Source organism: Stenella coeruleoalba (genome assembly GCF_951394435.1).
Source record: "Stenella coeruleoalba genome assembly, chromosome: 1".
Taxonomy (NCBI): domain Eukaryota; kingdom Metazoa; phylum Chordata; class Mammalia; order Artiodactyla; family Delphinidae; genus Stenella; species Stenella coeruleoalba.
Window position 1 is genome coordinate 85,983,959 of NC_137169.1, and position 25,152 is coordinate 86,009,110.

Genomic DNA, 25,152 nt, shown 5'->3' on the forward strand with positions numbered 1-25,152 from the left:
GAATCAAGGGGATGCAAATATGAATTAACCTATGATGCCATTATGTAATTTGATATTTTACTTTATATTATATATTTATTTATTCAATAAGTAAATAGTGAATGCCGGAACTGCATTATACACTGCGATCATAGAGAAAAAGACACAGTCTCTGACCTTATAAAGCTCATACTCTGGTTATGGAGAACGGCATTGACAATACAACATGGTAAGTAATATAGTAGAATTCATAGGAGGTCCTGAGAATGCAGAGGGACAACCTTTAAACCAACCTTCCAATTGTTTTTGAAATTATTGTTTTGCTGTGATTCACTTACATACATGCATATCAATTATTTGAAAGTTTGCACATATGTGTATATACATATAGCATGTAGCTTTACTCTTTCTCAGTTGCTACCTACCTAATCTGTAAATAAAATAATGTTCCCGAGTTTGTTCAGACAGAAAAAATTCATGGAGAATGGTAAATTAGAATTGCTTTGATTGCACTTGGAGCATGTAGTTAATACAATGAATACTGGGCTATCTATTTTTATAGGGGTCTTAATAAGCCATGCTGATAGTGGCATTTTAAAAAGTCTTGGGTAAATTAACAAAAGAAATGCTTTTATTTTTAGCCTAACAGATGTTTAGTTTCTGGTTTATAACTATCTCTTAAAACATTAGAATCACTGGAATGCTGCAACTACCCAGGAATTCTGCCAGTCTAGCAAAGTCTCTAAGATAAATCTAGAATAACTAAGAAAATAGGATATCTCTGTCAATTATGTCCCATATCTATAAAACTCTTGGTCACAAATTATGGTTCTCCAAAAATCCGTGTTCTCCACTTGGGTTTTTAGGTCAATAGTTATATCCATTTGTTAGTATAAACAATACAAATTATCTGAATTCTATCAAGTTTTTTGGTTATGTTTATATTATTTTTATTTTAAATAAAAATGATCATGGTATTTGGAGTAAGTCTTTCTGGCCAGATTCTGAAGCTTTCTCTATCTTTGGCTCTAGACAAGTTATTTACGCCAAGATTTAGTTTACCTTGAAAATGAAGATGATTCTTACCACATAGTTCTATTGTCAGGATCAAGCACAATATATTATATAAGGAACGTGTATAGCACAAGGCATAGGGCAGTTTCTGGGTCAGTGATAGTTTTTATTTTTGCTTGGCTATAAAACCTGTGCTGGATAATACTTTAACATTTAAACACACCTTACAACATTCCGATGGTGGCATTTAGTTAAAAAATGTACTGATTCCTATTCATTTATTTTGTGGGGACATCAAACTCACCTGTCAGTGATTGGCCTGGCCCATATGATCCGACCACTCAAAATATTACTTGGGTTGTGTTTCCTCACCAAAAACGGGTGAGACATACAAAGTATTTTCCTTTTATTTTCTCATAGTTGTAGCGTTAAGTGATGCCTGACATTCTATTTTGAATGCACAGGCTGAAGGCTGTACAATAAAAAGGAACTGGGGATGCTTTGTGAAATTCATCAAGGTATAATGACACCATTTGATTTTTAAAACTGGATTAAATGTAGTTGTATTATTTGACACCATATGGATATTTGAGCTTAGTTGGTCAGAACTTGGTACTAGTATGTCAGGTTAGGGTATTCAATCTCCCTCATGTACCAATTACAATCTGATTGATTTTTCACTCATCAGATTTTTGTTTTGTTTTTTTCTAGGCTCTCTGACTGCAGCTGTAACTTCAACTTGCCAATGTACACCATTGCTCACAAGAAGACCAGATAAGAGAGTGTGAATGAGTTTATTGCCAACCCTTTCCTACTCCCAAAACAAAACAATTTTGTAGATTTGTTATTGATGGGTCATAGCACCATCTTCATATACAAATGACAACATTTCATATGGCATTATTTTCAGTATAAATGATAATAGAGATCACAGGGAGACTGTACAAATTATCTTGGGCTATTGTCTTATTTATAGATTAAAGTACAGTTACGTTTTCCACTGATTTACATTCTGACATCTTAGCTGATTATGTTATTTGCTTCTTTTATGCTCGTCCTCCCCTTAGATCTTGCATAACTATACTTTTCTTTACTATTCTTTCCCTTGTTAGATTGTGTATTTTCTCTGAGCGGCAAAATACGTTTTTTATTATTATTATAAGAATGCTAAGTATTTACCTAATTACCCTTCAGAGAACACTAGAAGAAAATGCAGTTGAACAAATGGATGAATACTGGAAAGGGATTACTGAATACTTATATTATTTCTGGAAGTCAGCAGCTGTTTTCTCTTACTTTCAAATAGTTTTATTCTAGGTTTCTATTTTTTTTATGACAGTTTTTCAAGCTTAGAGCTGGTAATTTTTCTTCCTGTTTGAAAAAATATTCCAGTAGTGTGCAAGTACTCAGATAAATATTTTCTATTAAATATTCATGAATTTCAGAACTGATTAATACATTTGTTCATTTTTAGAATGAAAAAATAATACAGTATTTATTTTTATATCATGGATTTCAGTTCACATATAAGTTCAAAGAATTTCAAATTAAATTTTATGCCAATCCAAAAATTGAATAACTGATATAAGTAAAAGGGCATAAGCCCAATACAAATAGTCAGACAGAGAAGAATCTCATTAATTTATTTTAGGCAGTCAATCAGTCACCATCATACAATATCAAGAGCATAACTTTGTGCCAGGGATTTCTGTAGATACAAAGTTGAAAAGACATAGTACGACTCCTCCAAAATTACATACTCTATTAAGAAAGGTAGATGATGTGGATGTGAAAACAAATTAACATCAATACAGTGCAGTCAGATGTATCATAGAAATACGTAGAGTCACTGAGAGACTACCTAGCCCAATGGATAATCCAATCTGGCAGACAACGTATACTATTTCTGTTTCAATTTGGAATGCATTCTGATTGTGGCCAAGCAAGTTTGTTTTATTAACTTTTGTGCTGGATTGGCTAATCTTTAAATTGTTTTAATTGCTTACATACATATTATTTAGGAGTAGGACAAATGATAAAATATAATGAATGATAGGATAAAGGATCATGTGAGATTAAACATTAGTAAAAAATAATTCAAAAGGTGGAATTCATTCCTGAAATGGAGAAGTAATTGCAAAATTAGGAACATGTTTGTGGAAATTCAATAGCATAGCTTGGCACTGACACTCTGATTCACGGCTCTCTTGCTATCTATTCACATTTTTCCTTTAGGGGAAGTTTGACAATGATGTCTTGCAAATGGGTTGCCACTTTCAAAGCATCTTGCTAGCATTTTAGCAAGGGGAAAGCAGCTCTGGCATTTTAAATAAATGTTCTCCAAATCTTCCCTGCCAGACATCTCATTAAGTAGGAAGCCTCAATAGAGTAATATGGAAAAGCAATTTTAAATAGAAGTTTGATCCAAAACATGGTGATTTTTGTAAATAATATTCTGGGAAGTCTTCTGTGCTTTTTATAGATTTAATTTTACTGTTGGAGTTGTATGCCTCTCGCTGTTTATTATGACCAGAAATATCACCCTGCCACCCACCACTCCTTTTCAAGGAGAATGGATTGTAAATAAATGTATGAAACCATTCCATAATTTACAGAAGACTATTCAAGAAATGACAATTTCTGAAAGGATCGTTTATTCAATATGTTCCCACATAAATATCCTCTAAGATATTAAATGCATCCCCTTCTTTAATATGATGATATTTTTTAATAATATCATTAGAGACCTTCTTTTAAATACTATATTATGATAATTGTCTCTGCCTCATTGTGATTCTCTTGCTAAAAGTGGACCCCTGAAAGCAGGGGTCATATGCACTGTATACACATTTATATCTCCAACCTGACCACAAACATATAAGTACTTGATTAATTTTTTTTTTTTTGCAGTACGCGGGCCTCTCACTGCCGTGGCCTCTCCCGCTACGGAGCACAGGCTCCGGACGCACAGGCTCAGTGGCCATGGCTCACGGGGCCCAGCCGCTCCGTGGCATGTGGGATCTTCCCGGACCGGGGCATGAACCCATGTCCCCTGCATCGACAGGCGGACTCCCAACCACTGCACCACCAGGGAAGCCCTGATTAATATTTTTGAAGCAATGACTACTAGCATGACTTATCAATGTTAGGTACTTGCTGATACCTATTTATTTCTTTTATAAATATGACTTTCAATGTGATTGATAATCTTAGTCTAATATTCTTGTTTGCTGAAATTGGTTGGAAACAATCCTGTGCCATTCTATCTGGATTGCCTTCATTCCAGTGCATGTTCTCATCCTCTCTTGGTTGGATCACAGAAATAACCTTCTTAGCACTTACCTGGCATAAGTCAAATGTCCCCACCCACTCTATGTCTGACTTCACTCCCAAAGTGATATTTCCAACATTCAAATCTGATTATGTCACACTCATGCTCAGAACTCTTCAATGCCTGCCTTTCACTCCACAATGAATCAAGACTCCAGGGTTATTTTACCTGGACTTAGTTCTAGGAGTATATGAAAAATCCTGTCTTTTCACTTTTCTCCCTGAAGTGCTCCACTTAGGAGGTTCATTAAATATTGTTGAATAAACCCTGCAGAACTGAATAAATATAGATGTCTATTGTAGCCCACTTATGCCAAAATTTGGGCAGTCAAGTTTGTTCATGGAAGTTTTTTAATAGAGATGTTTGTTTGAAAATGCAGATGGGTGCTTTAGGAAAGCATTTCACACACTGGGCCTGTTGATAAAAATCATCCAAGGTGGAGGGGTGTGTGTGTGTGTGTGTGTTGCGCTTTTTTTTTTCAGTTTTTATTTTATATTAGAGTATAGTTGATTTACAATGTTGTGTTAGTTTCAGGTGTACAGCATAGTGATTCAGTTATACATATACATATATCTATTCTTATTCAGATTCTTTTCCCATATAGGTTATTACAGGATATTGAGTAGAGTTCCCTGTGCTCTACAGTAGGTCCTTGTTGATTATCTATTTTATATATAGTAGTGTGTATATGTTAATCCCAAATTCCCTGGAGGGATAAATGAGGTATATTTTTAAAATGAATATTTCTGGAATTAGAATTTGCTAAGGAAAACTTGAGAATCTTTAATTTTTTTTAAATAATTGCTCTAATCGATTCTCTTGTCCAGGCAGGTTTGGGAAAGATCTCTTGGAGTTATAGCTAATATCTGGAGACTAGATGCCTGCTCAGTGTGGAAAGCTGAGATATGTGACCCTAAAGTCATTCCCTTCCATGAATTTTGAGGAACTGGGATTCTAGTGGAGGTCACAGTTTACACATGTGCAGATGCAGATAATTGACTTGAGATTTAACTGAATGCAGATAGGAGGAGTTTGGGAACAAATGACTGGGTCCAGGGTCACCAGATCTGGAGAGTTCTGACCAATTGTCAAGGATTCTAAGGGAAATCATTCTCTAACCCCACATTTGTTTATTAATTTAACAACTATTTGTTGAACACCTATTATGTGCCAGGTATAGTTTTAGGTGTTGGGATATAGCAATAACTCACATAATCTCAGCATTCTTTTAGGTGATCTGTCCCAACTCACCATGCTTGACTCTAGAACTCTCCAGTTAAGAGTAATTTTCATAGCCACTTGGCTCTTATGCAAATTGAAAACAATCTTCCCCAAAGAGCCATCATCAAAATAAGTGTTGAGGTTTTTGGTCTGACTGAAAACTCTGAAAGTATAACAGTTGGATCCAGGTTATCAGGCACAACTTCTCACCCTATGAAACCTGTTTATATCCTACATGAACTCTTATGAAGAGTTTATTCTAGGCCTAGCCCAGAATCTCTGACTATTAAATGCCCTATCATTTTAGGTGAAAATACATTGTATTTCTTATTTTTATCTTTTGAACGTGGCATTTTTCTGCTCACATTGATAATCCTATAAATATTTCAAGCTGTAGAGGCAGGATGGTGAAGTGTGGAGAATTGTTCTTACCTCACAAGCTGTGAAATTAAATGAGTTATAAAATGGTGTTATATTGACTAGCATTTAACATCTATACATTAAAATTACTGTGTTAATTTGTCTTCATTTTGCAGGATGTTAAACTGAAATTTGAGGTGGCTACAATGACTTGTAAATATTTATTTATGATAACAAAAGTGTCTTCAAACATTGTCAACTTTTTAGTACACCTAATGTTTCTATGAAGTATGGTGAGTTAAAATGATGGCCTTGAGACAATGTTTTCTACTCTATTTTTAAAATCCTGTGCGGTAGTCAAGGCTTATGTTTCTTGGTATTTCATTTCTCTGTGGTAACATTAAAATTTAATTACTACATTTTTACAAGGAAATCGTTCTAAAGGCAAAGTCTACTAAATTAAATCTAAAGACAATAAAAGACCATAGTGAAATAAAAATAGAACTGCAAATACAAAAACTAAAAACAAAATAGTAAGCATGGGGGTTTTTCGTTTTGGTTTTTAACCAACAGTTTTATAGATGTGGATGCTTTGGAAAATGGAAGAATTTTCAACAAGAGCCAAGAACGTCATGGTGATTTCTGTGAGTGTATTTCCAAAGACCAGAAGAAATATATCGGCCACTAAATGGGAATTATATAGACTCTTACATAGATAATACACCCACCAAAAAGCAAAAGAACTACCTTACTTTTGGAATTTCCCTAAAATTCCACTTGTAGTTGCAAAAATAAAACAAGAAAATGGTGTTTATTAGCAGTGGTCTTAAAGTCTATGGAATGGTGCACTTGACTTATGAAAGTAGAAAGCCAGGGTATCCAAATAAATATCCTTTTTGTCTTGTTTATTGGAGTGAGAGGGAGTTTTACTAATTACTATGCTGTAAATATAAGAAGTTAAAGCATTTAATAGTTTCCTTTACTGTTCACGTTTTTCTGGGATGTTTTGAAGATGACTGCATCAAACACAAACTATTTTAAAAACTAGTAGATTAAAAAGAGAAGTTACCGCTTTTCCTTCCAGGGGTTTTATGAGCCCACATTTAAGTATTTATCATTGAAATTAGGATAATTCCCAACACTACCACCGACATCAACATCTACCATGTATATTGTACAACAGGGTTTCTTAAATTCTTCCACATCATAGCACTCATTGAAAGTAGCATTTGTATAGCACACTGGGGTGAATAAAATCAAAAAGAAGGTTTCTTCCTGCAGAGTCTGAAAGCTGGGGAAGGTCTGGGCCCCAGGCCCAACCCAGAAGCCCTGAGGGCTGCAGGCATCACTATTCTGGCACACTCCTGGTCCGTTTGCATGCATCAGGGTGTATTGGCATACCTGTTGGGGAGCTCTGTGTTTGCTTTTAAAGAGATGGTAATGCTAAAAAGACTACGTGTTCCTTTTTTTCAGTTTCCTTGAGCCAAAATTTTAGCAGGAAATATTTCTGTATTTTATATCTCAGCTTTCTACTGGAATAGATTGCTTCCAATGTCCCCAGTGATGAAGATGATGAGAAGTAAGTACTTGAGTTTTGTCTCAAATAAATGCAATTAGCATAAGCGAATCTGTTTGTAGTGACTCAGGTTTTTCTTTTTCCCTGAAATTTTCAATAAAAAATTGGGGGTTCAAAGTAGCAAATTGGATTGCTTAGCAATTTTTTTCTAAGGTAATTATTAATGGTTTGCAAGAAAAGAATAAGGTGGCATATCCATGTAACTTGATTTATTTTATTTTAAATATCTTTTTTTTTCTAGTTTAAGATATAGTGTTTTTCATCTAACTCGTGTATAACAATGACAATCTCTAAAACAGAATTAAGCATACCAGCCAGTTTAACTTCAGAAAGAAATGTCTTTAAAGCAATTAGAGAGGTGAGAGTGGGTGGGGGAGAGAGGATTGATTTATCAGCTTCCCTTAGTGTGTTCAAAATTTAACAACTCTTCCTGTCTAGAAACTGTTATATGTAGCTTTAATCTCTTCTACTACAATGCAACTTCATTTTCTTTTTTTATGTCTTGTAAGGCAGAGGGCCCCAAGAGTGTAAGAGAAGTTAAAGAATAACCAGCTCTACAACTGTGATTGGGTAGCGTTGCCACAACTATAAAATGAAAGCTATTTCACTTGTTCTATAGCCCTTAAACTTTGGAAATAGTGTCCAATAGTGGAAAATTAAAAGAAAAAAAAGTCTTCCTTGTTGTCCAAAGGAAAAGAATCATGAGTCTGTACACATGATAGATTAAGTCAATTGTATTTCTTTCAAAAGCTTTTAAAAGCACAAGTGAAGTCTAAAAAAGGTTGTATGTCACCATGAAGATGTCAGTAACCTATGACACTTAAGCAATTGATTCCTATGTTCATTCTGCTTTATTAATAATCTTTTGTATATTTCCCAACACATTAACCTGCTCGTACTTCCATAATAATCTCTTCAATTTTGAAGATAGTCTCATTGCAACATGTACTCTTGAGCACTAGTCTCATCTGTTGGAGACTGAGATCATATACCAGGAATACCCTTTGAGCATTTGTGACCTTAAAACCAGTGTGAAATTGGATCACAATTACAGAAAAATACCCAGTCTGCAACTATTTGTCTCAGACATCTTAATGGCAGCTCTTGTACTTGAAATGACTTAAGAAGACTATTCAACATCAAATCTTTTCTAAGGAACTTATTGAAGTACATTTGAACTTTATCATACTCCTAGAAAGTTTTGGAGAAACTGTTGGTTTCAACATATATGTCCCTTGATTGTGCCTTTTGTATTGTGCTTCAAATGGATAAACAATGGGATTTTTCCCATTTTTAAAGGGCACGATGGATCCATTTCCTCAACATTTTGAAATGCAGAGGACATGAAACTATATACCAACTATCCCTAACATATTTATAACATTTCTGATGATCTTCAATAATTTTACATATAATGTATTAAATTTACACAGTATATCAACTATTTATTAGAGTTTTATTACAAACATTGAATTGACACACAGTAAAAATGTCGCAAAATTATTAAACACATAGGGAGTACACACTATTGTTATTCTATAGCATTTAGAGAAACAAATAAGGTGAGTTGGTGCCATCTCACGTATTATCTAGAAATTGTTACTCTCATATTTTTCCAGATTGATAATTAATCCTGGGCACCAATAGATTGCGGGGGTGGGGGGAGGTCTTTCTGTACATGTGTAACTTCTGAAGTTCTGGTTAGAGAAACACATTCCACATGCCCACACAAAAAAACTTTCACTCGTGAATAAATTTATATGATGGTTAAATTTATTTCTAGAACATTTTAAACTAATGTTTCCTATTAAGCCATTTTACAATTTTGAATTGATATAAATTATGCCATTTCTGAGTTATGATTCTTCTGTAACAGTTTTTTACCAAGTACTAACTGAACATATTTCCTAACTCTGTCAAATGAACTTTGCTATTTTTTGTAGATTCTTGATTTGAACTATCAGCTAATTACAATATTATCTTTTCTATGAACTTGGTAGGTCTAAGGTTTTCTCTATTCAGTAACCAATTTGAATGAATTTATTTTGGCAACATATGGAATTAGTCTAAATGATCTTTTGTTAAGGTGAGTTCAGTTTAGATAATAAAATTTAATTTCAGAAATGTAGCTCCATTCACCATTTTATTAACTGATGCCAGTAGCTGAATATATGGATTAATAAGTGAAATGTTATTCATGAGAAAGTAGAAAAGTCAAAATAATTTCCTGATTTTTAAAATCTGATTATTAGTGATACTGTTATATACTTTTACCAGTTCCTATAGTTAAAACTGTATAAAGCAAAGTAGAGTTACAGATGAAGCTTTGTATTTTTAAAGACAGTCACATAAGGTTCTTTCCAAATCATTCAGCAGCTACTTAGAAAACTGCTATTTTGAATGATATCATTTTGCAAAGATAATTATCACTAAATTATTACTACAGCATAAATGGATAGGTTGTCTCTGGTTATCTACCAAAGAATCTCCTTCATCTATAAATTTATGAGTACATTTTAATGTGAAGTTCATATTTTAAAGACACGAAGACAAAAGGGGTGCATCCTGGTCTATGGATTTGGGAAATTCTTTTCTTTCTACCTCAAAAGAGGCTATTTGTTTGGAGGTCAAGTCCAACACATGTGCAGTGTAAAATTACAGAGTTGTCTGGCCCTGAGCTTCACCTGGAAGTCTGGTTACACGTTTATTAGTGAGAAATTCTAGCCAGGCTAGATCACTTGGGGGACCCCACCATCTGCTGTGAGCCTATATCTTAATGCAGTCTGGCCTCCTCTTTAGATGATGGGGGATACACTTTTAAACAACATGTGATACCACTTCCGCTATCAATTTAGCAACATTTTACTGAAATTGGAACTTACAAACAATATAAGGACAGTGGGATCAACGTTTTAAAACATGGATAGTGGGAATGAATTGATAATTGTAAAAATCAATTTGGCAAAAATGCATCAGGAACCTTAAAATATTTGTATCATTTGAGGTAGTAAATTCTATTTCTGGGGATCTGTCATAAGGAAAAACTAGAATATTGACTAAAAGTTGTATTGAAAGGTTTTTATGACAGTGACATTTGTAATATGGGAATAATTTAAACATCCAACACAATGTTACTGGGTAAATAAATTATAATACACTCTGAGGAAAAGAGATTACAAATAATTAAACTTGTTCATAATATGGGAAATGCTTTAAAATAAATAAAAAATGACAATTGAAAAACAAACTTTAAGAAAGGATTACATAAATTCATGAGGAATTGTATCTGCATGTATGTGCATAACTATATTTTGTACCTATTTCTGCATTTTTCTAACTATATTTAAAATGCATAATGAAATGTCCTTAAGGAGATAATGAAATGTCCTTTGTGTTCTTTTAAATTTCTTTACACTTTTACACATTTTCAAACTTGCATAAAATTAGATATTATTGTTATAATCACAAGAATCTTATTTTAAAAAATAGACTCAGCCCCTAATAATGGAGAAAGAGTGCCCTTCATCAGCTGATGTGTCCATCTGACAGCACAAAAAATACACTATCAGACTGTCCCCATATACTAAAACATTCCATCACTTACTCATGGGTGACAAATTGGGATATATTTGATAACATGGTTTGTATAATTATTACTAATAATTGAGGCACTTGGCTTCATGTATAGTAATTTCCAATACTTCTCTTTTTCAAGTGTAAGACAACAAGAGTGAGTTGAGAGTTTTTGTAAAATCCCAAAGAAGGTGTGAAAATAATAACTGAGAAATAATTTAAAAATCATACAGAACAAGACCTTTTTAACTCATAAAATATACTATAAAATTATTTCCTGAGGAGATTATTTCAATGTATACTTTAAGTGCCTTTTTTTTTTTTTTTTTTTTTTTTTTTGTGGTACGTGGGCCTCTCACTGTTGTGGCCTCTGCCGTTGTGGAGCACAGGCTCCGGACGCGCAGGCTCAGCGGCCATGGCTCACGGGCCCAGCCGCTCCGCGGCATGTGGGATCTTCCCGGACTGGGGCACGAACCAACGTCCCCTGCATCGGAAGGCGGACTCTCAACCACTGCGCCACCAGGAAAGCCCTAAGTGCCTTTTTATAAACAATATTGACTGGAGAACTTGAGTCTGAAATGTTTGGAAACTAATAGGAGTTTATTAATTTCATTTAGGGTATTTCAAAGCCAAGTCTTATTAGAGTTGTTAAAGGACCTTTGCCATAGTACTAATGATTATTGTGTTTTATTATATTGCCACCAAACTGGGAACTACAGATATGGAAGAATGGTCTTAGGACAAGAATAAATTGGAAATGGTACAATAGCTCAATTTTGTCCTGGTAACAGAGGTCTGAGGAGGAACAATTTTGCTATGAGATGATTTTTGTTCATGGTAAACACCACAGTTAACACCTTTATTTCAGCATTTTTTTCACTGAATAAATACAGGCAGGGAAAATGTTTATGAATGAAATGCATTAAGTTAACGTGTATGAAATTTACTGGCACCAGGCACGCTGTGGCACAGCATTCTGTTCACAATAGGAACAAGTTGAAAAGAAAGTAGAATGAATGAATAAATGATAGGCATTTAATGAACCCTGATTTCCTTCTCCTTCATCACTGTTTCTTCCTTAATTGATAGGTGAGTCAAAAATTCAGGTCTGCAGTGTGGCCTGGAAGATTTCATGCTAAAAACAATACAAAACAAACAAACACAAATATATTTATCAGTGTACAACCCAATGGTATTAAATTTATTTTGAGTAACATAATTTTTTAAATCTCCAGAGTAAATTCAAATAGTAGGCAAAATGCCATGGTTTTTAGTTAAAATCTCAGGAAAGTGAACATTTTTATATGTGCCTATTAATAACCCTATAATATATGTTTTCATGAGTAAAATAAAATTACTAATAGACCCCTACAGTTACACTGCTGAGAGCTGCATATCAGGATGAATTTGCATGAAGAATGTAAATTTCATTTTTTGTCATAGTGATCTGACTTTCATCACATGTGGCTATTACATTTTTAATGGCTGCTTAGCAACTGAATCTATAGCTTTTGTTTGGTAATGTATATTTTAGGGAAAAAATCACATTCAACAGGAGTTTAGAAAAAATTCTGGTTTTTATATTGATTGATGCACATTAATTGTTTACCAGAATATTTAAACATCCCCCAAGCTCATCTTCTGAATAAATCATTTGCAAACTCATAGGCAAATAGAGCATAATTGATGGGAGTAGCATTCAACAAATGCCTTGTGATTTGAATTTTATGTGTGTTTTATATATGTGGTTTTATGGATAGCAGAAACTGAATAATATATTTATCTTTGGGTATAATTTTCCCCAGTAAGCTAACTAAGAAACTAAAATTTGATATCTCTGTTTGGGGTAATTTGAAACTGAAGTTGCATTTGTTTGAAAATAATTTTAAAGTTTTGAACTACCCAGTAATACTAAATAAAAGTTTTATTGAAAACTACAAATGCAAAGCAATTGAAACGTTGATCACTGAAAAAGAAAAAAAAAAAAAAATAGAAGTGGGGGTAAAGGAAGGAAATGAGAAATGGTTTTATTTCTCAATAAACATGTCATTGCTGATTAAAGAAAGATATGAGATTTCATTGTATGCTACAACGGAGGATGACATCAAAGTGTCCTGTTGGTAGCAAACTAGCTATGTAAACCAAAAAATAGAGCTGCATTAAAAATACAATACATTGAAACAGTAATTTTTCAATGCTGGGTAAATACTGTGGACATTTTAAATTCAAAGATAAGCAGAATCAGCAGACAGTGACAGAGTTAAATTTGCTAAAAATCAATAGAAGAGCAGTAAAATGCAATTTTCTTAAACCAGGCTGTAACTTCAAGTGAGCTGAACCATTCCTGATTCAACTGAGAGATTTTTAAATAGGACTTAAGAAAAGTGGATTTAATATTGTTTCATTTTATTAGTGCTTGAGCAACATAAATGTGAAACGCTTTGAAGTAATCTACATTATATTTTTATTAGCTTCAGAGTTTCTATATACATATTTTATGTTCTTTTCATAAGCTTAAATAGTATTACATTCTAATTATTATTTGCAGATGGTATTTGTTTTTCTCATAATGACCAGTCAGGAATCAGTACTCTGAGTTCATGAAAAAGAATCATTTCATGTTGAGTAGCAGTTACTCAGTATGCATTCTAGCTCTTCCTCTCAGAGGGAAAGATTTAAATAATGTATGGCGGGTTCCTTTGTAATGAGGTGCTCTTTTTTTATGTTTTGTTGCAATTTTGTCACTTTAGAGGAAATGTCGTTAGTTAAAGGGTCACAAATCATATCAAGGATTTCATCGATGCCATATAATTGAGCTATATATCTTTTAATGGGTGGATGAATGTCATTCAAGGCTCTTGGGCATTTAATTCAAATACTAAATTTAAGAACCATGAGCATATTGATGAGTTAGGAAAAGATATAGAATTTTTTGCATGACACGAGACCTGGGTGAATATCTCTTTTTTTGTCCTTTCTTTCTCATTAAAGATTGATCTAAAGATTTTTTTGAGGGAGACTTATTTGATAGACGTAGCCACTTTTTTGATTCCCAGAGTGGCAATAAAAAAATCGCTCAATAAAACACCATTTCCCATTTCTCTTGTGTCCAGTACTCCCTTCCTCTTCAAATGCAGCTGTTTTCTTAAGAATTCTTTCAAAAGTGAAGGCCATGGGAAAAAAAAAAACAAAGACAGTTTCTGAAGAGCCAAGTAGCTTCTTAAAGCACTGAATTGAAGTGTTGCTTCTAAGCATTGTGTGGCTTCTAACATAGGCTATCTTGAAGTAATAAAAATAAAAATAACAAATCTCACCAAATTTTATTTTAACAGAAGAGTAGCCTTCCTAAAGATATCTTTCATTATTTTGTCATCTCCTTTTTTTTTTTTCGGTACGCGGGCCTCTCACTGTTGTGGCCTCTCCCATTGCAGAGCACAGGCTCTGGACGCTCAGGCTCAGCGGCCATGGCTCACGGGCCCAGCCGCTCCGCAGCATGTGGGATCTTCCCAGACCGGGGCACGAACCCGTGTCCCCGGCATCGGCAGGTGGACTCTCAACCACTGTGCCACCAGGGAAGCCCTGTCATCCCTTTTCTTAAATGTTTCCTGCATGTGAAATCTCTTGTATCCTCTGGCACACATGACTTGTTAGGTATTGATATTTATTTTGTTCATTTATTTATTTTTAACATCTTTATTAGAGTATAATTGCTTTACAATGGTGTGTTAGTTTCTGCTTTCTAATAAAGTGAATCAGCTATACATATACATATATCCCCATATCTCCTCCCTCTTGCATCTCCCTCCCACCCTCCCTATCCCAGCTTTCTAGGTGGTCACAAAGCACCGAGCTGATCTCCCTGTGCTATGCGGCTGCTTCCCACTAGCTATTTATTTTACATTTGGTAGTGTATATGCACATTTATTTTTATTGCCTACACATTTTGCTATTATGCCATGTCAGGCCCTTTGTCAACTGACAGTATGTGTAGCCCTGTATTTGGGATACATGTCTAGGAGGCATAATAGGTAGCAGCAACATAAAACACAAAATCAGCAACATCCTATGCCAGAGAAAATATTTTCTTTTTACAAAAGTTTTGTAATATTCTCTTAACTTAAAACACTAGCATGTTAATTGTACCTGTTTCCAAAGAGCATGCCATTATTATTGACATGCTGCTAGCTTTATGGTCCCAGGATGCACGAATTATTAGTGTTGCTTGACATTTTAAAATCCCTAACTCTATAGCCTATAGCTATATTCCCGTTAGCTATTACAGGCTTTAAGAGGTCATGCTAGTTCTTGATCAGTGATTGCTCAGTATTTCAGAGGTGTCAGATTCTCTTGTTGTTAAAAAAAAATCTTGGTTGTTACTTTCGGACTTTATAAAACATTGTCTAAATAAAATTGTAAAGCACTGTTATGTGTCTGATGCTTAGAGGACACCTACGATGATTTTTGTAAAGAAACTACAATTACTTTTCTACCACTATTTTTTTTAACACTAGAACAATACTATTCAAATGCAATTATTATTAGATTTCAGTGCCTTTCTCTCAAAGCATTCCAATGAAATATTAAAACAACACTGTATCATACATAACTGAATATGTCTGAATACTTATTATCCAAAAAAATCCATCTGATTAGGAGGAATAATGAAAATAGTTGAGTTACAGGAAGGTATAGCATATTTATGAGTCTTTAATTTTCCAGGAACAACATACTGATTCGTATCAGACTGAATGGCTATTTGCTTGTCATGGAAAGATACAAGCATTGGAAGCATGAAACACAAAAACAGAAATATCAAAGACATCTGATTTCTTTTTCAAAGACTTGTGATACTTTACTTTTGCATTCTCAGTTTGTTTTTCATTGTGAGAAGATGTTAACTGACAAATTCTTTGAAATATTTAGGCAAATCAATGAATTCCCAAATAATATGTCTGTGTTTGGGGGTTTTAATTATTAATGAATTACAATGAAAATATATTTTGTTTCATTTTTTTCCTTTAATACACACTTACCCTCTCCTATCAGCAGGAAACATTTTAAACTAGGACACCTGTAATGAAACTCAGCACAATTAATTGCCTGTTAGTCTCTTACACTAGATCTATACTACTAGTTATGTTGCTAAATTGTGGGTTTGTAAACTTGCTTTATACAGGTTGACTCCCAGCTCATCAAAGGATGTATTTCAAAGTCCCAGTGAATTAGTTCCAGTGATCAGTTGACAATAGGAAACACAGTTTTCAGTGTTCTCCCTCTGTCATATTTAATGGCTGATTTTAAGTCCTTGTCCCAACTCATCTCTCTGAAGTACTTCAATCTGTGGGACAATTCTCTATATCTTGAAATATTCTTTTCCTTTGGCTTCCATTCTTCGCCTTCTCTTCTCATCGTATCACTAACCGATCTTTCTCAATTTCCTTTCTGGGTCCCTTCCCTTTTCCCATTCCTTAGATTCTCCTTTTTGGTTCTCTTCTCATTTATCCAAAGAACGTTTGTGAAGCAATTACTATGTGTACTATAGTGTGAAATCTCTGAGGTATTCAAAAGTGCATACAATAAAGGCACTATCCTGAAGACCTTGACCTTTAATAGTGAAGAAAGCATGTAAACATAACTTTCTAACTGAATGATGTCAATGCTTCTCTTCTCTGCATGTTCTGCCCAGGTAATCTCACTGATCCTCAAGACCTCAACTACAGTGTGTGCTGCCTATCCCTGACACTTACCTGCAGCTGTATTTCCAGCTCCTTACTAGACCTCTCTCTTTGGATGTCCTCTAGACACTTAAAACTCAATGTGTCACAAATTAAATTTTTTCTGAACCAATGATACTTTAACTTCCAGAAAAAAAAATTCATAGTTCATCTACTTGATTCTTGGTCTTGAATGTTGTCACTTGTGTTAATACTTTCTCAGTCTTATAACCTCTAAATTATCCTTGACTAGTGCTTTCTATTTCCTTTCTTACACTGAATGTGTTTTTTTTTTAAAAAAAGAAAAAGTCTACTTATTTTCCTTGGAATATAAGTCTGCTTATTTTCCTTGTCTTCTGAATATCAATTCCTCTTGCCACTTTCTTATTTCAGTCCTACTTCACCTCTCATCTGGATGAATGGCAATAATTTCATATCCTATTTCCCTACCATGTAGACTAGTGGAAATATACGGGGCTTTGGAATCTTTCAAAATGATTAAAAGCACAGCTGCACCACTGACTATATATGTGATCTTGGATAGCGAACTACTTACTCCAAGCTTCAGTTTCTCATGTATGACATGAAATAATAATATGAACATTTCAAATTTGTTGAGAAAATTATTGTATAATATAATTTCTGGCATATATTAAACACATACAAATATTAGTTACCTTCTCACTTCAATTTATCCCAGACAATACCATTAGAATGATCTTCCTTTACAATTCTGATCATATTTTCCTATTGAAAAGCTTCACTGAATTCCCACTGCTTAAAAATTACACTCACCTGGATATTTTAACTCCAGTCCACTTCTCTAACCTCATTTCCTGTCTCTCCACTCCTGGCTTCTATTGACTAAATTGTACCAACCTTCTCACCATTCACTGAGCTCTCCGATCCCTGTGAATACTCTATGTCTACCCAGACTGTTCCGGGCCCCTCTTTGGAAGGGTCTTCTCCCAACTCTTCTCTTGGTAAAACTCCTTTTCATCTTCAAGACCCAGATCAAATGGCACATCTTCTGGAAGTCTACACTGACTCATCCAAGAAGAAATAGTCATTCTGCCTTTTGTACTTCAGCATCACTTTGTTTACAAACAAGGGCATGTTAATGTCTTGTGACCTTTCCTATATGAGCTTCAGTTTGCTAAACAATAATAACAAGGAGAACAACAGTAATAACATTTATGGAATACTTCCTATATGTAAGGCATTGTACTGTGCCCTTTACGTTGCTTATCTCATCTGGACCTCACTGCAACACGGTGAGGTATCAATAGATGTTATTCATCCCTAGTTTACTGATGAGCAAACTGAGGCTTAAAAATTTGCAATTAGTCCTAGATGAACCACTTAGGTAGATCTAACTTCAGAATCCATGCTTTTAAACACATATAATTATTTATTTTAAACATCATATGTTGATTTGCAAACTCCTATAAGAATATGATAAAAGTAATTTTTAAAATACCATTTGCGGGCTTCCCTGGTGGCGCGGTGGTTGAGAGTCCGCCTGCCGATGCAGGGGACACGGGTTTGTGCCCCGGTCCGGGAGGATCCCACATGCCGCGGAGCGGCTGGGCCCGTGAGCCATGGCCGCTGAGCCTGCGCGTCCGGAACCTGTGCTCCGCAACGGGAGGGGCCACAACGGTGAGAGGCCCGCGTACCGCAAAAAAAAAAAAAAAAAAAAAAAAAAAATACCATTTGCAAATCCATTTCCATATCATGTAGCTCATGGATCTTCTGAGGAATCCACTGATCTGAAGATAAAACCCTTTTCCTTACAGATCAAATTTTTAATTCTATAATCTGATGAAGAAATATTATCAAACTTTTCATTTTTAAGTAAAATCCACATTTAAAATGACAACCTACAGTTATCTCAATGATGTGGCTTCTAAGGAAATTGAGATCCTTTAGGTCTCCTGAAACAATGTTTGAAAAACACTGGCTCAAGGTAGTGACATGTTCAACTCCTCAGAAAATGTTTATTTCTCTTCGTGTTGGAGAGTGAGCTTGTTATGAACTGTACAAAATTTATCCTTGCATCCCATCATGAGTTTTTTGAAGGGTTATTTACTCAATCAAGCTTTTATCTGAACATTTCAATGAGGTTGGGATTTAAAAGAAAAGTAAAACATGTTTCCACAGCCAAGGTAAGTTGGGCAAAGTACTTTTTATCATGAAAACTGAGCAGCATTGACAAATAGCTGACATGAATGGAAATGTGTTGATCCAGATTATTGAGATCACCCCCAGACATATTTGGATCAATGCTCAAACATGTGAATTATAAGTTAATCAGTGGGAACAAAGTTGTTCTTACATACGGATAGAAGAGATTGCAAATTGGCTGCCCGTGGACTGAATTTGGCCCATAAACATGTTGTTTGTTCTGCCTGATATTTTTTAAAAATTTAAGACAGTATTTAAACACCAGGGTATTTGGTTTTTACATGAATCTCTGGGTTTACAGCTTCTCTTGAAAATTTGGAAGCTCTGATAACACTGGGTCCATATTCTCACATGGCAACAATTGGCTGGAACTGAACAGCAGCTGTTCCCTCTACATAGGACTTGTACTTTCCAGTGTAGCACAGCCTCCAGCAGACCCATTTCACCCATTTACCATACCTGCCTGTCCCTTGTTGGTAGTTGTAACCTTAGAAGACTGGTCTGGAAATTTGAAGAGTTTATAGGAAGCTGTTACTTTTAATAATGCATCATGTGCTGCAATGCAAAATGAAATCACCTCTTCTAAAGTGTAGGTTAGAGGGCTTCCCTGGTGGCGCAGTGGTTGAGAGTCTGCCTGCCGATGCAGGGGACACAGGTTCGTGTCCCGGTCCAGGAAGATCCCACATTCTGCTGAGTGGCTAGGCCCGTGAGCCATGGCCGCTGAGCCTGCACGTCCGGAGCCTGTGCTCCGCAACGGGAGAGGCCACAACAGTGAGAGGCCCGCGTACCACAAAAAAAAAATAAATAAATAAAGTGTAGGTAGAGATATACACTCCTAGATAGTCACTGAGGCTGCTGTGACTCACAAAAATAGTATAAATAGAAAAATCCCACGTTTAAATATTTGGAATCAAATACTTTTGACTATGGAGAAACAAAAGACTTGAATCCTCACCTCCTGGTCAAATCTTCGCCTTCTTGAATCCAGGTACCCTATGATGAGTATGAAATCAAATCCAGAAGCCCAATAGTATTTCAATGAATAAGTCATCCACAGTTCAATGTAATTTTAATATTGATTATCTATAAGAAAGATGGGAGGAGGGGGTTGGAATGAAGATCTATTTTCTTTTTATTCTCTTTAGTTTGGTATTATTAAATTTGTATATCACCTTGTAATTAGAAACAACAATATAAACAAGCAAAACATAAATGGGCAAACATGTTATTTCATCATATTTTACAATTCTTTGTTTTCTAGTCTTTAGTCTTTTCAATCTGGTGGTGATGATGCTAGTATTATTAAAATGGTCTAGTAGGTTATAGTATTTCCAGTTATTCTAAATCCTTACAGTTCTATAGGACCTTGAAGGAAATTTCATCATGAGAAAAAAATTAACCATATCATGGTTTAATTGTTTGTGTTGGCTAATAAATGTAACACTAAATTTCTATTCCTACTGCTTTGCTGAATCTTAGACTAGAGGATATATTAGAGGACTGATTTGATTTAGAAGGACTTTGAGTCCCTTAAATTATCATGAAAAAAAAAAGCTCAAATTTCTTTGATGTGTCACTCATCTTTCAGCAGCCCTGGTAATGTTAGAGCACTTCATTTTTTTCCAAAGCACTTTCACATACTGCAAACTTGCCTTTAGGTATTGCAATTAAGTTAATTTAGGATATTTAGCCTAATGGAAGTATGAACAAGGATAGCTCAAAAAGGAGGGTGACTGATTGAAGACTTTTCTTTCTGGTTCAGCAGTCTTTAAGACTGAGAGAGATTTAATAATTCTGATAAGTAGGTAACAGGAGAACCAATACCTAGGAAGACTCTGGAAATGTGAACATTGTCATTTGTAATAGATTCTCACCATTTATGGATTTACCATTTGAAATTTGACTCTTCACAAACTGCCCCAAAAGTTTATGACATTTAAAAGCTGTGATCATTTTTTGAACCTTAAAATTTGAATTATTTTCTTTTCAACTCTGGTAATTTGAAGAAAATCACTTAGCTAGTATGTGAACCTAGTTACTCACTGGACATCAATGCTGCCTGTTGTTCCCTAACCATCTCTGCGTACAAAGCATCTCACTTAGAATGGTTTAAAAAACACAACTATTTCTTTGTGGAAAGGAACTGGTCTTCAAAAGAGAAGAGGAGATTAGACAGTCAAAAACAAAAGTGATTAACTTCTGGTGAAAGAATTTCTCAACTGAAATAACCCAACACTGAAAGCAGTGTTTCTGTTTATAAATTTGGAAACTTCAGATTTCAAATATCGAAAATATCAGGAGTCTACTACCCTTCTGGTATATCCTTTAATACCAATTCTCTTACTTTCAACACTGGACACATTTAAGTTTGCTAAAAGGTCAATTTAATCTTCATTTAGTCAAACAAAAAAATACTCATTGAGTGCCTATTTATGCAGATTATGGCATTAACAGAGATTAAAATAAAGCATTGTTACAAATAAGGTTCCTTCCAAAGATATTCCTCACCTTCTGGATTTAAAGACTTCTATTTCTGGTCATATGGTCCTCTGATTATTCACTTTCCTTTTCATTCTGCTGTATCTTTGCATATGCCTTTTATTTCCCCTTAAATGATGTCTATGCCTAAGTGCTGTATTTGTTCCAGATTCAGCTCAGGTGGTAATTTCTCCAGGAAACATTGCCAAGGAGAGTGGAGCATCTTTGCTTGAGTCTACTCAGCACTCTATACTGACTTCTCATGACGTTTCCCATTGTAATGAGATTATCCATTCATGTGCTCCTCTCTACACTGGTATCTCCATCACTAGGACTTCAGCTTATTAAGGGGTTAGACCATGTTTCTCTTTCAATTAGTGGGTATCCCCAGTGCACATCAAAGTGCCTAGAAGAGTAAACATTCACTTAATTTCGATAAAGTTGGGAGAACCAGGTGGAGAAAAAGGCCCGTCTGGGAGAATGGGATGATGAGGTGAGGTGGATGCTGTCCTGGAAGGAAGAAAAAGCTGAAAGGCAGCAGTATTCAGTATATACAGAGCATCGATGTGCAGTTAATTGAGAGCTGACAGTACACTGCCAAATGAGAAAAGAGCAACCTCACTGGAGAATAAACTTGCATCAAATCCAAGAAATACAGTAGCCATTTGTTCAATGATCATATGATTGGGTTTGATTCTGAGCCTACCAGGCAGTACTTTGTCAAAATGATTCAAACAGATGTGTTTCATATCCAGAGGAAATAAAACATTTAGGATAATGCAGTAATGTTCTAAACTTAAAAAAAATGCAAATAAAATATCTTCTTGAAAGAGGCATAAATTACAAAACTCAACCATATATGTAATTTAGGTTGTATCTATGCATTCAAAAAGATAAATTATAAATGTATGCCACTAATTTATCTTTTAATATCTTCATGTTCTTACATGTTTTCTTATTATAATATTAAATAATATAGATACCAGATCTAGAAAAATTTTTCTTAGTTTGATAATTGTTCTAATTATGAAAATCTGATGAAGCAAGAATTCAATCTGGAATAGCTCTCTTCTTTTGATTCTCCTTTAAACATTTTATATTTATTCCATTTAGTGTGAGTTCTGTCTCTTGATACAGAGACAGAAAACAAATAGTCTTTAACATATTGTTTTATTCATATAAGATTCCCAGGAAAATGCTGATTTTTAAGATTAGGAATCTTTCATAATGACAATATGTCTAAAAAATAGGTCTAGTTATTTGTTTTTGCCTGAGGATATGACTTAAATCAAGGCTTTCCAATTACAATCCAAGGAAAGGAAAACAGGTTGTATAAATAATTTTATGACCAAATATTATTATCTTCCTACACTGAGGGCTGTGACATCCTGAGCACCATACTAGGCCCTGGGACAACCAAAATTAATTAGAGAAAGCTCCTGCTTCCGAAGAGTTAATAATCAAGTAGGAAGATAGACACAATAACAGAAAATGCAAATATTTGAAAAAGAATTAGCTAGAGCTTTGTGCGAGTGCTATAGGGGCAGAGAAGGGAGGGCATTTGCACCAGTTTGAAGGCTTTATAAAAATGCGGTGGAGATGATGCTGAGTCTTAAGGGTCAATAAAAGGAGGTGAAGGGAGTTCCAGGCAAGGGAGACAGCAGGTAGCAAGACATGGGGTTAGACAATAGAGTACCTGATGAATCAAGCAGGTTCCCATCTCAGGGCCCTTGCACTTGCTGTTTTTCCTTCTGGAATGCTTATCCCCCAGAAAGTTAAATGGTTTTATTTTCTCTCATTTCAATCAGTTCTCTGATCAAATGCCAGGTAGTACTCCCTAATCTGTACTCTCTGTCTCCTTACCGTACTTCATTTTTTTCTGAGGAGTTATTACCATATGCTTATTATTTATTGTCCACATTAAAGCTCACATGAAGGCATGAACTTTATATGTATCTGGATTCAAAGTCCCTAGAACAGGAAATTACTCTCCATAAATAACTTGCCAAATGAGTGAAACAATGACCCTAAAAGTATTAATAGCAAATGAGCATACCTGAGATTCAACTTTCCCTCTGTGACTATTTCGACACATAAAATGACTTAGGTCAGGAAACATGTTAAACAACCCTGAAGTTGAAGATAAAAGCATGAATCATGGAGAGGAATAAAGTTCTCCATACTCCATTCCTGTTCCTAAAACTGCTCCGTCAGTTTCGTAAAGCTTTTCTGAAGAAACCAGAAGCCTCATATATTTATAGGATCAAGAGTTAATCTCACATATTAAAGTTAAATTTCAAGCCCAAACTAAGTGATATTAGAGCATCTAGATCAACATATTTTTGAAAGAGCTTATGTCATAAATTATTCTTGCAATATAGTCATGACTATAATCTGAAGATTTTCTGGCCTAGAAACTCTACTCCCATAAAACTACAATTTTTCCAGGATTTCTCAATTCTCTAATAAATGAAAATATAAACTTCATTGTCACAAACCAACACATTCATAACTTTTAATTTGGTGCAATTCTCCTTGAAGTTCTCAAGAAATGTGTATTTCTTTCCAAATATATAATATATTGTATAATTTATATTTGCACATGTCTACATGCTCTAGATATGCTGAATACAGATTGTGGGAAAATATTTGAATTATATTAATAGGAAAAGTGATCTAGTGGTTATAAATACGTCCTGCTAATTATTAATATCACTTACTATACATCTTACACTTGAATTTAATTACTTCAAGTTAATAAAAAAAAGGGCAGCTATTTTATTTGATTATAGAGTAAGTTAAAAGACCTATTTTCCTAATCCTTGTAATATAGGTCATGCACTTTTAAAATATTTGAGAACATAATTTGATTTTATATTATTTTACATGCTTGCCAAACTTCAAGCATGAATACAGAATTAGTGCTCTATAACTACAGGTTAAATTACATTTTGAAGAACATATATATTATGTACATGAGGAATATATATATGTTAATATATATATGTTCAGAATATACATATATAGTTTGATGTAGTCCCACTTGTCTATTTTTGGTTTTGTTGCCTGTACTTTTTGTGGCATATCAGTGAAATCACGGCTAAGACCAATGTCATGAAGCTTTGGCTCTATGTTTTCTTCTAGGAATTTTACAGTTTCAGGTCTTACATTTAAGTCATTAGGCCCATTTTGAGGTGATCTTTTTTTTTTGCATGGTGTAAGATAAGGGTCCAATTTCATTCTTGTGCATATGGATATCCAGTTTTCCCAACACCATTACTGAAGAGATTATCCCATCATCATTATGTATTCTTTGTACCCTTGTGGAAGATCAGTTGACTATATATATATGGATTCATTTCTGAGCTCTCTATTCTGTTCCTTTGGTTGATATGTCAGTCTTTATGCCAGCACCATACGGTAGCTTTGTAATATATTTTGAAATCAGAAAATGTGATGTCTACAGCTTTGTTAATCTTTTTAAGATTGTTTTGGCTCTTTGAGGTCCTTTAAGGTTCCATATGAATTTTAGAATTGTTTTCTCTATTTCTACAAAAAAATTGCCATTGGGATTTTGATTGGGATTGCATTTAATCTGTAGATTTCTTTGAGTAGTATGGACATTTTAACAATATTAAACGTTTTAATCCATTAACACAGGATATTTCCCTATTTTTCTGTGATTCCATTCCTTAAGTTCTTTCATCAATGTTTTGTAGTTT